The sequence below is a fragment of the Xyrauchen texanus genome, chromosome 25 (genome assembly GCF_025860055.1).
Source record: "Xyrauchen texanus isolate HMW12.3.18 chromosome 25, RBS_HiC_50CHRs, whole genome shotgun sequence".
Classification (NCBI taxonomy): domain Eukaryota; kingdom Metazoa; phylum Chordata; class Actinopteri; order Cypriniformes; family Catostomidae; genus Xyrauchen; species Xyrauchen texanus.
In genome coordinates, this window is record NC_068300.1 from 18,338,053 (window position 1) to 18,351,243 (window position 13,191).

The following is a 13,191-nucleotide window of genomic DNA, read 5'->3' on the forward strand; positions in this document are numbered from 1 at the left end:
CATACACTGTGAATAGGCAGACTAACAGTCCATAGATAGATAGACAGACAGACAGTTAGCAATTGTTATACAACATTCGCTGTAAACTTACATGCAAATTTGTGAGTATTTACTGCAAATACTGAGGTACATCAAAAGGGAGGCAAAAGGAAAAACAGCTGGAAACATCTGCTTCTGGGTTCCTTGTCCAGCTTCCCCTTCTATTTTTGATGTGGGATCAAGAGAGAAAGAGAAAGGGAAAGAAAAAACAAGGAGCCAGCTACCCAGAACATCAAAGCCCTTGCCTAAATGTGCAAGCCCTCATTAGTTCTGCAAGCCTAACCAACCCGACTTATGATTGTGTTTGCTGGGGTGCCATTTGGCAAACACTTCAGAGAAGAGGCTCCTTTAAATTACAACTCCCACCCCCTATCCCAGCTCTTCTGCTCCCACCCCTACCCACTGTAGCCTACTCTGCCCACCCCATAACCCCCCCCCCCCTCCATACACCACCCCACCCTATAATCTGGTGTGCAGCTGCAAGCATCTGCTCCACTCCCTCATTCACTTCCTAACCACTGAATTGATAAACACATCGATCATAAACCCTCTGACATACGGTGGACTGTGTGAAGTGACATGGGGACAGAGTTTTCTTTTCATCTGGACAAGGTCTGGGCAAGCATCATGTGCTGCATGTGCATGCCTATACTTAATAGTTAAAAATACAAGTATGAGGAGGCATTATTTCAGAATGCATTCAGTGTAATATGTATACCAATGTATGGCGAAATTGCACATCAATTGTACTAACATAAGAAGCAGGTTTTGGACAAGACCTGTTGTAATGATAAGGCCCTTTAAGATTTCTGCATATAAGCTGTGTGTACATTCAATGACAACTGAATTAGAAACACTATCATCGTAATAAAGTGCCTGACGTGGTCCTCTAATAAAGCTTTCAGTGAGTATATGTCCTGTAATATTCTGGGTTGTTAAAGAGAAACCATTAACCCAAAGATTTAAATTCTGTCATCATTTAATCACTCTCTTGTTGTCCCAAAACTGTATGCCTTTCTTTCTTTCATGGAACACTTAAGTAGATGTTTGAAAGAATGACAATGTAAGTCACCCTTCATATATGGAAAACATATAATCAAAGTGACTGGTGACTGGGGCGTTCAGTGTTAACATTCTGCCTAAGATCTTCTTTTGTGAAAGCCATTTTGGTTTGGAACAACATAGGTAAATGATGACTGAAAAATCCTTATTTTTAATCATTTTACTTCAATGTTGATAATCTAGCATGCATTTATCTACCAAATTCAGCAATTTGGCAGCCTGAAGAAACCAGTTAGCTGCTGCCAAGTTTTGTAATTTGGCAGCATCTATCAGGTTACTTATTCATTAGGCTCAACCGTTGATTAATTATTAATTACAATATGCAAATGTACTTCCAAACATTTGCAGAAACATATCTTTAATCATTGTAAACCATCACCAAATTCTTACGTACTTAATTTAGATTACTTAATATTATAGACAACAGTTCTCCTAGAAACATGTACACTGTAAAACGTGGTAGTCTGCCATTGTTACCTTCATTTCTATTTCATCTTACTCTTAAAATGAGTTTTGTTGGTGTAACCTAATGTATTCAGGTTGATACAGACAAGTTAAATAATATTTTAAATAATAAGCACATGTTAGCATTTTTTCAGTGTAGTTAAAATAGTTGAAGCAATGCTTAAAGGAAATACTTAAATTGTTATTATGCTATTTATAAATACCTGAAACCCACGTTAATCACGCATGAAAAGTGATGTTCATGGGTTCCTATTGTCATTTTGGATGTACATGCAACGATGCGCTTCGAAGATATCGCGAGATTTCTCAAGTCACACTCGTATTTATTTAAATCGCACCGCTGATATCGCGATAGCGGAGTGACACGTGAAATTGTCTGGTGTCTGTCTCCTCGGTGAGTAGGGATGGAGCGAAACATTGGAAAAAAATATTTCTTGAAAAATGCACTATATATTACTGGTGTAATAATGCATGTTGAATATTATGTTTATTAAAATTTAAACTGTTAATTTAGGCTGGCTCTTCCTGTTATATCTCTACCTCATGACAGAAATAAAAGGTGTTTTTAGACGTTTTAAAAAATAATAACTGCCATTTCCTGATCTGTCATAATTAATTATATATTGTGATGAGAGCATATTTTAATAAAGTGAATGCATAGTTGTGCATATAATGTGTAGGCTGACATCTCTTATAGAATTCAGTTCTTTTGTCATGATTTCTGATCTTGATGATTGTTTCCCTGTACTAACCTGTTATGAGCTGTGTTTGATATGGGCTGCATATTTGTTTGTTTTTTTGTTTTTTCTGGCTGTTACATTTGTGATGCAGGTCATTTCAATTATCTGGCATTTAATTTAATACTCCACTCATGATGTTAAAATCATCATCATTTTATGGAGGATGAATCTTTTCCTTATGAACATACATTCACATCTTATTCATGTGAATCAGCAGTTAAGGTAATGGCCTACTTTCTTCACTTTTACATATTAAGCGCATATTTTAAAAAGTGAATGAGATATTAGACTAGACTGGCCTTGTGGTTTATTTTGCTGACAGATTTTTACTTGTATTTTATTTGGCTCTATAGACATTTAGTTAATCAATTCATGATGACACAGTCATCATGAGTCATCTGAGATGAATTTGCAGATTAGTGCTCTCAACAAAAGGCTAGATCAAGATGACCTAACATTATTGTGACGTCACTGATCTGTTCACTCTTCAGTTAGCTTTTCATGTTCACTGGTTCTGTTTATGAGGACTGAAAGGTGGATCATTTTTGTGGGCTCTCATAACTGGATTATTTTTGTAAATGCATGCCATTGTTATTTCTTCATACATGTGCTTTATAGTAAAGTATTCCTTGTTCATTTACATCTTTATTTTTTAAATTTTACCATACTGTTGGGTTACTACTTTGTGAAATGCATTAACTGGACTAGTGTAGGTAATACTTCTAGTTCTGAAAATAGTTATCATGGTTGTTCTCATGGGATATTTTTCACTATTGATTTAACAATATCCCTTGATATTGTTCATGGGATTGCTGCCCATGAACTGAGATAACAAATTCCACTATAGTTGGTTCCAGTGAAAATTGAACTGAGGATTCTTGCTAACCGTATTGATGTACTGTATAAGAATAATGAAAAGGCATTGTTTATGCCTACAAATGGAGGAAGGACAATTGCATGTGTCTTTTAAAAACTGCCCCTAGATCTTTTATGTTTTGTGTTGGGAAAGGCTAACCTACTACCATGGGAAACATTTTTGGCAACCTTTTGAAGAGCCTTACTGGGAAAAAGGAGATGCAGATTTTGATGGTCTGGTTGATGGATGTGGCAGGGAAGACCACAATCTTGTACAAACTGAAGCTGGGAGAGATAGTGACTACAATTCCAACCATTGGTGCTCAAAATGTTTTATCACTTGATAATTATTGTATTATTTGCCTCTTACTCAAGAGACAAAGCTCTTGATGTTATGTTTTAAGAGTCTTGTCAAATGTGTTATTTGGTTCACATTGTGCTTTCTTGTTAACTAGGTTTTAATGTGGAGAGCACAAAAATATAAATTTTTTAGTGTGGGATGTTCTGACCTCTGTGGCGTCACTACTTCCAGAACACACAAGATGAAGAAAAGAGCTGATGAGGATGCTGGCTGAGGATGAACTGAGAGATGCATTACTCCTTGTCTTTACCAACAAACAGGCAAGAGCTCTCTTATGCTTCATTAGTGGACATGATGCAGTGTCCTTTATACAACATTTTTTCTTTTCATATCATAGTCAATTCATTGATTCATCAGTAAGCCACTAATGTGGTTTCTTGATATATTCGCTTTATTCATTTATTGACATTTGTTGCACATTTTTCATCAGACATTCTTTATGTCCTTTTTGATATATGTGATTTTTTTTTAGAAATGTAGGCATCTGCTCTAAGGTAGAAAATATTCCTGTGCCTGGTTGTGTGTGCTTGTACAGTATGTGTCAGTCCCGCCTTCCAGATAGCAGGAGTGAAAGAAGACTACATTTGGTGTAGATGGGATTTCTGGTGATTTGGAAAACATTGGCAGCAGTGGTTGTTGTGGTCTTTGAGCAATAGAGTCCAAGTTGTGTGCAGCTTTGACTTTCTGCTGGAGGGCTTTCCAATCTAGTGATGTGCAACTGTCGTATCATACTGTGATGTAGTTGGTTGTGATGCTCTCAACAGTGCATATGAAAAATATTTCAAGTAGTCGGATGTGATAGACAGAGCTTTTTTAGTGTCTGCTGGAAGTGTAAATGCTAGTTCCAAGAAAAATTCAGAAACTATGAGAAATTTTTTATAAGAATGATTTGAATGGGGAACTTCTTTGTCCATGCATAATTTCTAATTGGGCAAAGCATGAATGTTCTTAGTAATTGTGAAATTGTCCAAAAAAAAGTTGTTTATGTGCCAGTAGATGGTAAACCTTAAGGTTTGGGAAATGTTGTGCCCTCGTTCGACCTGAAGTTTTAAAAGACCTGTTTCAGGCACTATCCTGACAGGTTGTTTAGCCCATTTTACTGTTGGTTTATATGATGGAGTTAAACATAGAGAGAGGCTGTTAAACTGTTTGAGTTTGGGGTAGGGTGTAACTTTGTAAGAATTCTCTATGTTGTTGTCTTCTAGTTGGGCAGGATTCTGATAAAATTGAAAGATGTTGAATTGAATTCCCCTGTATTATGAAGGTTCCCACATACTGTATAGACAGAGACAAGTGTATAGACAAAGACAGTTTAGCCTGAGACAGACACTTGTTTGAAAATGAATGGGAGGAATTGAAACCTGTTTGAGTAAAAAAAAGTCTCTTTCATCTGATATTACATTTTTTAAATGTGAGCGATTTATCGTGAAACGCCATGCTACTAAACAAAATGCACACTAATGTGTACTTTAGCAAATTTTTTCCTTAGAAATCCTATATTTACTGTGCATTATCACATTGAGAATTAATTGGTTTATTCAAAAGATGAAAAATGTTGCTTTCATAGGGTTAATATAGAGTTAGGATGGAAATAAGATGCATTTCAGACTGTTCTGAGAGCAATGCAGACAGACAGCACACTGAAGGTTAAGTTAGTTACTAAATAGGAATCAAGGGAGCATCCTATAACTTTCTTATGTGCAACTTAGTGTACTCACTCCTAAAATCCGACCAAAAGATCAGTTTCAAACTGTAGATGATGTTTGGACCACTCAACATGTTTGACACACATGGGACAATGGTAATCAGTACATCGATTCAGAATTTGTAATTTTACATGGTTGCCAGTGATTGGATGATGCTGGTCATTACTTTGAATCAGAATTATATAGTAATTTCTTCTGTAAATTTCTGTAACATCTCAAAAACATGAATAACTAACTCTCCTGAAAACATAATAAGCAATTTGGATTAAAAAAAATTAGACTCTCTATAGGTTGGTATTATTTAAAATTTCACAACTTAGTCCAGCTGTCCACATATGTTGCCATACATTTTTAGGAAAACAATTTGATATAGAATATAATAATTTTTTTAAACATGCACATTAGTTGGACCAGCTTGAAAAAAGCATTGCTTTTCTTGATCTGAATTAAAGAAACTAAATAAATGATACCATTGTTGTTGTGCACTTTATATAATATGTATAGTAAGATATTTACATTTACATTTTACATTTAGTCATTTAGCAGATGCTTTTATACAAATTGACTTATAAACGAGACACATAGCAAGCGATTTGTCAAACAAAGTTTAACAACATCTGCCAAGTTTTCACAGTGGCTGGAGTAGTAAACATGCTAGCACTGAAGAAAGAGACAGACAATTTTCTTTTTTTGTACATTAAGTGCATGTTAAGTGCAGTGGCAAGTGCAATTAGTGTGGGTTGGGCAAGTGCTCATGGAACAGATGTGCTTTCAGCTGGTTCTTGAATGTTGAGATGGTAACAGCAGATCGTGTGGAGGTTGGACGTTAATTCCACCACAAAGTAGCAGAGTAAGTGAACGATTGTGAAATAGTCTTTTGAGCCTCTTTATGATGGGCCCACCAGGCATTGCTCGATCATAGACCGCAGAGGGCGAGTTGGAGCATAGAACTGAAGAAGTGAATTGAAGTAAGGGGGTGCGGTTCCATTGGCTGTCCTGAAAGCCAGAGTCAAATCCTTGAATTTGATGTGGGCACCTACAGGTAGCCAGTGGAGTGAAATCAAGAGTGTGGTGACATGAGCCCTTTTTGGCTGATTGAAGACCAGACATGCTGCTGCATTCTGGACCATCTGCAGTGGCTTAATTGTATTAGCTGGAAGGCCAGTAGTCCATTCTTGAAATGACCAGAGCTTGGACCAGGAGCTGTTTAGCATATTCAGACAGGAAAGGTATAATTTTCCTGATGTTGTAAAGTGCAAGTTGATAAGATGTGTGCAGTGAAATTAAGATGGTTATCTACCACCACTCCCAGGTTCCGGGCTGTTCTGGTAGTTGTTAGTGTAGTTGAACCAAGATGAAAAGTGAGGTTGTGGTCAACAGATGTGTAGGCTGGGATCACGAGGATTTCTGTCTTGGCAAAGTTGACCTGAAGGTGTCATACTTCATCCAGGCCAAATATTTCCAAGAGGCAAGCAGAGATACGAGCTGAGACAGTAGGGTCATCAGGCTGGAATGACATAGACACACTGGAATGTGTAGCAGTTGAAGGAAAAGCCATGTGCCTCAATGACCGGTCCTAGTGATGTTATGTACATCGAGAAGAGGAGGGCACTGATCCTTGAAAAACACCATTGGTCAGCTTGTGTGTCTTGGACACCTCTCCTCTCCAGGAGACCTTAAATGATCTGCCAGTGAGATATGACTCAAACCATCCAAGTACAGTTCCTGTGATGCCCAGGTCAGAGAGGGTGGACAGGAGGATCATGTAGTTCACTGTGTAGAAGGCAGCAGACGATGGAGGATGAGGATGGATGATTTGGAGTTAGCTCTCACCAGTCGCATGGTTTCAACTACTGACAAGAGGGCAGTCTCTTTTGAGTGTCCTTTTTTGAAGGCAGTCTGTCGAGTAGGTTGTTATGTGAGAGGTAATCAGACAACTGGTTGAATATGACCCTCTCAAGAGTTTTAGACAGGAAGGGTAAGAGATACACCGTTGTCTATGCTTTTTTCTCACTTTATAGGATTTGCCAAATGGCATGAATGCTGCAGAAATCACAGATAAGCTGGGTCTCCACTCACTATGCTATCGTAACTGGTATATTCAGGCCACACCAGTGGAGATTTATATGAGAGCCTGGAATAGTTGGCCAACCAGCTCAAGAACAAGAAATGAATCAGACTGTATCCAAGTGAAACTGGTGGGAGAGAAGTAATATAAGTGGCAGCTCATCAGGGAGCACCAGTAGATTCAACATTACTTTCATTTTGTTTACAAGTTGAAACCAACAGGAGACAGGTCATCACAGAACAAACTTTCAGTGTATTCCCTCATTATACAAGAAAAACTGCATTAAGCCCCACATCTCCACCTTTGTCATGACTATAACAGGTTAATGAAATGATTGGATGGTAACCATGGTTTTTAGTTTTAAGTGACGATAGAAACGTTTTGCTGTGCTCATAAAATCAGTTATTAAAAATCCCTTGTGTATAAAAGACAGTTATGGAGAGTGAATGAAAAGCTTTTATGTACATTATATTACAATATTATCAAATCTTATATGCAGGTCATTTAAACTATATTTAAACAGCACTAATGGAAACTGGTTGATTCCGTTTCCTAAAAGATTTAATTTAGTGAAATCAACTGAAATAATTTAAAATCATTTAAAAAATGCTCTGATTGTTGCAGAAATTCAAGAAGCATGTTTCACTACTGACAATGAAATACACATTGTGATTTAGGCATTATGATTTATTAGCCTATCAGACACACTTCATGACTTTCCATTTTACAAAGTGATGTTAATGTTTTTTATGTATGTGTATGCACATGTAAACTAGTGTTTCTGCACAGGTTGCTGAGCAAGCTTTGGTTAATTTAGTTTTAAACAGATATAGGAACTGATTGTTGTAGAGCTCTTGTCCTGGCATGCATGTTTTGCACTGATAAAATAGCACATTGTTCTGTGTAAATTAACTGTTTCTTTTATGCTGATATCGTTCAAGGAGCTGTTGTGGTCGGGTACTCAGTTCTATGACTAAATAGTGACATTTATTTCACCACAGTTAACTTTGCTGCTCTTGCATGCTGTTTGTCTGTGTTGTTGTGGGGTTTAGACATGCTTACATTGATCACTAAATGTGCCGTCATTAACTGTGTTGCATTTGTGGTAGTGGCCTGTTGCTAATGTTGCATGGGCAAATCTGAGGAGTAGAACAAGAGTAGATCTCTGTAGCCCTGCGACTGGTTTAGCTGATGAAAATGATTTGTGATTTGTTAATACATACATTACTGAGTGTCACAGAGAATGCTTCTACATTTTTTAATCTTTTACATAGTGAAAAATGGTTGGACTTTTCAATGAACTTACCAACAGTTACCAATAGACTAGACTATTTAGTGTATGTGTGTGTATGCTTATGAGTGTCTAAATGTGTTTGTACAATATATTACATGCTTAATAATGTATTTACTTAGATAATTTAATGCAACTATCTGTTATTTCTTGTAAAATGTGTCATTGCAAAGAGCTATGAGTAAGAAAATATATATATAAAAAAAACATAACATGACAGTTCCTTATCATAGTCTTTCTAACTTTGAATACAGCATAAACAATAATTTTCAGTTCATACATCCATCTATCCTTCTGTTTATTTTTTTTACCTTCATTTTTCCAAACTTGTCAACTAGACTTCTCAGTCATTACACTCCAAAATAAATTATTTTAAAATATGGCATAATAATCCTTTAATTTATTAAACACCACCAAAAATGCATAATTATGATTACTGCCTCTGCTTTTTTATCCTGAAACATTGGACGAGTACATTTCACTTTAAGTCCTTTAAATACTCGAGGCATCAAATCTATATTTCAATGTGTGAATTTAGACCATTAGACCAATCATTAGATTAATCCCATTTCACCAAACTTAGAAATATGTTAATACTAATACTAACGTATTTTTATGAAAGGTGCTTGGTCTCTATGAGTATAATTGAATGACATACTGTGTGAAAATGCGTATTAAATTTTCTTACAAAATTGTATAGAAAAACTGTTTACAACCAAACAATCCCACATGCCTCACGATGTAAAGTGGAAGTTAATGTACTGTAATTGCTTCCATTTTTTTTTTTTTTTTGCAGAATTCAGTTTACACACTGGGTTGAGTGGTTGCTTTAGTCATTTAATGGTTCGATGTGCAATTATAGAATTAGTTTGTGCATGCTGATAACATTATGTGATACCACAGATGTTATAAATCTTATCTTTGAGTATGCTGCTACAAACAGACAAAATGTTGTATTACATGACAGTTGTGTGGTTTAGGTTTTTGGAAATCTGCTCTCTATGAACATTTATGGTTCTTCAGCTCCGAAAAGTCTGTAAATAAGAAGAAGGAGGCGTCTGTTTGTTTAGTTAGATGCCCTCTTATTCTCTGGCCAATTCCACACCTCCCTCCCTGCCCTCACAGTGTGTGTCTCCAGGGGCGTGACAGCAGTATGTGGGTCAGGGTTGCTCCATGGGTTGCCAGCCCCAATGGCCCCCTGCAGGCCAGTCATAATAGCAGCACCATGGCGGGAGCCATAGCTGGGATTCCCTCCCGTAACCGGGGCGCCCTCGCTCAGGGCACAGACTCACTGGCAGCAATGCAGCAATCAATTCATCAATCTGTGATGGGAGCGGCAACCGCTGAAGCAGGCAAGCCCACCCCACATCCAGGCCATGGCCACCAGCACTGAGGCTGAGAGAGACAGGACTGGAGGAATCAGGAGCTGGATGGCATACAGCTAGAACAAAGTGCTGCAAATTATTTGGTGGGGGGTGCAATTCAATGAATAGGATACAGTCAAAATGAGTTGTTTTACTTTAAAAATCATTGGGCAGTTCCTGAAGCAAGGAACATTTGAACATGCAATGTCAAGCATGGATAAATGCAAGAAAACTACACACATTTGATCACAGTAATGTGTTAAATATGGTGTGAGGCAGCACGGTTACCACCATAGACATCAAGGGGAACATGCAATTTCCAAATTAGAGGTTGATCAATATGTGTTCCTCATTGGCAGATTCTTGAACTTACTTTTGGACCACAAATTTTTAATATTTGGCTATGTCATTGGTGTGAGGCATTTTACATAAGTATATACTAATAAAGACTATATTTAAAAAAGTTTAAGTGCTAATTCCTTGAACACTGAAACCCCTAATAAATTGACTCTACTCATTTGATTGTATAAAATCGTTCCCTGAAATAAATTGAGTAGTGCATCTCCAAAACTTATGTAATTGAGTATATAGAATGAGTTAACTTAACTTAACTATTTAGGTTAAGGTAATGAGATGCAAGCAGACTTAACTCAGATTTGCTATTTATTAAATATTGTTGTGTCTAGTGATGTTAATAATTTTAGATCAAACAAAAGTACAGCCAAAATAAAGATCATAACTGATTCTAGGTCAGTCATTACATAAACTTAATTCTTCAAAGAAATACATGTATACCTACACTTTAACTGCACATACAAAGACTCAACAGGGTCACTCTTGAGTCAAATGCGACACTGATCACCTTAATGATGACATCACACATTACAACTATTTTCAACAAAACAACATAAATAATGCTACAGAGGAGCTAAAACCTCTATAAATTCTTTATTACAACTATTTAAATGTCCCCATAACTTCTTAAATTGTTAAAAACAATTAAATAATTCAAACGCAAAATATTTTGAGTTATGACACCAAAACCGAGTTAAGACAACATGAAATTTCCAGTAATGACAACTTTAGGGTTAACAGTGATCTTAAAAATATATAATGTAAAAAAAACATGTGAAAGAGGGGGGGAAAAAAAACCATTATAAAAGCCCAAAAAGTGGGTCAAAATGTGATCATATACATACAGTATAAGGGAAATGTCAGTGTCAGTTAAAGTAGATTATGGGCATGATGCTGTTCAATAGGTTATCATTACTGTCAGTCTAAATCTTTTACTGCAGGCCCTCAAAAAACAAAAATTTTATTTGATTGACGTTTCTGCAACTTCCTTAATCATTTAGCTGATGTCTCCATCTGCTGGACAGAAATAGCAGCAGGCAGAGGTCCATAAAGGAGAGGAGTCTGTCTGCATCCTGCAAGACTACTACAAAACATGCCCACTGCCCGGCACACCCACTACAAGTTACGCCCCCTCCAAATAACCAGTGAAATCCTGAAATCTTGCAACAGATAGATGCCACATTCATACAATTTTGTTGTGTTTATTTGGAGTCCTGCAGCAAACATAAACACCTACACCTATTCATAACTAAATCTAACCATAACCACAAAGATTTAAAAAATTAAGTTTGTAAAATCATTAAATATACAGCAAATTTGGGCTTGAGTAGCTCAGCGAGTAAAGACGCTGACTACCACCACTGAAGTCGCGAATCCAGGGCATGCTGAGTTACTCCAGCCAGGTCTCCTAAGCAACAAATTTGGCCCGGTTGCTAGGGAGGGTAGAGTAACATGGGGTAACCTCCCCGTGGTCGCTATAATGTGGTTCTTGCTCAAGGTGGGGCACGTGGTGAGTTGTGCATGGATGCCGAGGATAATAGTGTGAAGCCTCCACATGCGCTATATCTCCACAGTAACGCGCTCATAAAGCCACATGATAAGATGCATAGGTTGACGGTCTCAGACGCAGAGGCAACTGAGATTCATCCTCTGCCACCCAGATTGAGGCAAATCACTACGCCACCACGAGGACTTAGAGCACATTGGGAATTGGGCCGTCCAATCTGGGGAGAAAAAGGGGGAGAAAAGAAAATATATAAAAAAATGGCTAACCAATTAGCCTGTAAGCTAACTGGACAAAACAGAACAGGAAAACATTTATTTTACCATTTATATCTTTTTTTATTATTGAACAAGCAGAAATTGTACAAACACCTTCAGGAATAAAGAACACTTCCAAAATGTCACATTAAACAAGTAAGTTAGGTTTACCATTTATATCTTAGGTTTAATATGATATGTGACATATAATTCAAAGTTATTCTTTGTCATATTTTTAAGTGGAAATGAATCATACAGCGTTGCATAGGATTTTAAAAGTTCTTGTAGCCAATAGATTCGGTTGATGAGCCAAAGGGGCCGTTACATGTAGTGGGTGTGTTGTGAAGTGGGTGTTACTTGTAGTCTTGCGGGATGCAGACAGATACACTTGGAGTAATCCGCCAGCAAAGATATAAAGAGCCCCTAACCTAACCCTTTCCCTAACCGTGCGTGGAAGTGACACCTCTTTTGGAGTTGGCACAACCCACTTTTGGAGTAACACCTGCTATCTTTGGAGATTCTACCCTAATTTGGAGATATCCAGCCTGCAGCTACACCTACTTGAACCCTAGTCTCGTTTAGCCAGACATTTGACTTTAACAGCACACAGGGGCCAGTTGCATAAAATTGTTTTAGTATACCCCTAGGCTAACTTTTGTTTACATTCCATGTTGCCATAGAAAATAACTGTCTGCTGAGGGCTGAATGGAGCTTGAGTTGAGACTTTGCAGAAGATTTTGACATGAATGATGGTAACAAAATGTCATGTGTTTTTTATTATTTGGGTTAAAATCAATACATTTGTTAATTAGAATCAATTTTGAAGCACTGTAGTCCTCTAATAAGCAAATATTTTCAGTGAATTAAATTATGTATTGAGAATCCACTGTAGGCCATTTTTTTAAGCTGTTCAGTGTCTTACTTTTCCCACAATGCAATGTAAACTAGACTCTTACTAAAGACAACTGTGAGCTCGTTTCATGCAACAGGCATTCTATGGCATCTTTAGCTAGTCAAACTAATTGTTAGATGCAGTCTTAAGTTAATGTCTATATTTATGCAACTGGCCCAAGGTTAGTACACAGACTGTGGGCATGCTGACTGAGGCTGTTACTACTTGAACTC

At 37.2% G+C, this 13,191-nt stretch overlaps 1 protein-coding gene and 1 pseudogene across 1 annotated transcript in view; one reads left to right on the top strand and one right to left on the bottom strand.

Moving 5' to 3' along the window:
• zgc:158263 (ceramide kinase family protein) overlaps positions 1-13,191 on the bottom strand; it is an 867,176-nt gene that overhangs the window by 69,190 nt on the left and 784,795 nt on the right. The window lies entirely within an intron of this gene.
• On the top strand, positions 3,330-7,401 carry LOC127618411 (ADP-ribosylation factor 3-like; annotated as a pseudogene).